Source organism: Mastigoproctus giganteus, chromosome 2 (assembly GCF_048544385.1).
Source record: "Mastigoproctus giganteus isolate SK-2022 chromosome 2, ASM4854438v1, whole genome shotgun sequence".
Taxonomy (NCBI): domain Eukaryota; kingdom Metazoa; phylum Arthropoda; class Arachnida; order Uropygi; family Thelyphonidae; genus Mastigoproctus; species Mastigoproctus giganteus.
In genome coordinates, this window is record NC_143576.1 from 71,368,892 (window position 1) to 71,370,933 (window position 2,042).

The window sequence follows — 2,042 nt, forward strand, 5'->3', positions numbered from 1 at the left end:
ACCCATTTTTCAACAACCACAATGAAGACTAAAGACATGGACAAGTCCTGGAGATGACAAAAGAAACCAAATTGACTATATATTAATAAACAAACGTTTCATAAACAGTGTGTGTCACACACGCTTTTGGTTTGGTTTTTATGGCGCATGAGCAGCTCAGTCTATAATGCGAGAAGTCCATTCACACAGGCGAAGACCATGCCAAGAGCAAATATTAATTCAGGTCACAACCCAGTAATGATAAAAATCAAGCTAAAACTGAAAAACATAGATACAAGTAAGAAATATGCCACAGGATTGATAGGCACAAAATAAAGGACAAGGACCAGAGAAATAAATTTAATAAAAACTGAGCGAATTAGAGGAAAAACAATACACACAAGAGAGGACAGAAGCCCAAGAACTGATCAACTCCCTTTGGAACACAATTAAAGAAATCTTTTTGGAACACAATTAAAGAAATCTTTAAAGATAGAAATCTTTAAAAAAGCGAACAGGATAAGAAAGCAAAACTGTATGACAGAGGATGCACTCTTATTAATGGAAAAGAGAAAGAAACAAAATTCGAGACGAATGGCAATATAATAGTTTATACAGGAATGCAGAAAAGCAAAGGACAAAAGGATAAATAATAAATGTAAAGAAATTGAAGAGTTAGAAAGGCACTTGAAAACCAGGAATATGTTCCAAAAATAAATGAATTATCTTTAAGAAAGAACAGAAAGAAAGGAAACTGTATAAAAGATAGATATGGAAACACTTTATGGGAAAAAGAAGACATCTCCAACAGATGGGCTGAATATATACAGGAACTATACAACGATGACAGAGGAAACTATCATGTAGAAATGAATGAGGATGGTTCGAAAATCCAAAAGGAGGAGGCGATATGAGCCATTAAAGCAATGAAAGATGGAACAGCAACAGACAATGATGACGTATATTCAGAAAATTTTACAATGTTGAATGACAATGCAATAAATAGCCTGGAAAAGATTTTTAATTTAATATATAACACAGGAAAATTCCCCAACGATCCAATGAATTCTACATTTGTCTTATTATACCCAAAAAATAAAACGGTCAGGGGGTTAAAGACTTCAGAACCATACCTGCATTATGAGTAACTAAAATATTACTTAGAATAATTTCTTACAAAATAACGAATTAAATTTAACAAGAAGTAGATACAAAACAAAGCGGTTTTAGAAATGGAAGAGGAACAAGGGAAGTCATATTTAATAAAAGAACCATTTGGAGATATATAGAAATGAAAAAAAGATGTTTTGAGATGCTTTATAGATTATGAATAAGTCTTCGATAGGGTCAACCATGAGAAACCGATGAAATGTCTACAAGATATAAGAATAGATGGAAAAGATCTGAAACTAATTGCTAACCTTTACTGGAACGAAACGGCAGTGATAACAACTGAAGCTCATATATCAGCAGAAAATAGGATCAAAAAGTTAGACAAGGATGTGTGCTGTCACTATGCCTTTTCAACCAATACATAGAAATGATATTTAGAGAGATTGAAGAGATGAGAGGAGTCAACATAGGTGGAAATAATATAAATAACCTACGCTGTGCTGACGATACGGCTCTACTAGCTGAAAATGAAGACCTGCAGATAACTGCGGATGCGCTGAAAAGAAACAGAAAGGAATGGGGAATGAATATTAACGTGAAGAAAACGAAAGTGATGGGAAGATGCCTCAGAAAAAAAAACTAAATGGAGAAAGAATAGAACAAATGGACAAATTTATCTACCTTGGATACAAAATAACCAGCGATGCAAGAAACGAAGAAATAAACAGAACAATTGCAAGACAGGCATTTTTCAACATGCAAAAAAACTGTTACCATCCCGAGACCGGATATCAAAATGAGGCTTAGGATTAATAAATGCTTTGTGCAGTCTGTGTTCTCATATGGTGCAGAAACATGAACGCCAAGAAAAAAATATTGAAAATAAAATCATACATTTTATTTTGAATGCCAGGAGTAACGTCGAGACATTACACACGATCAGATGTTCA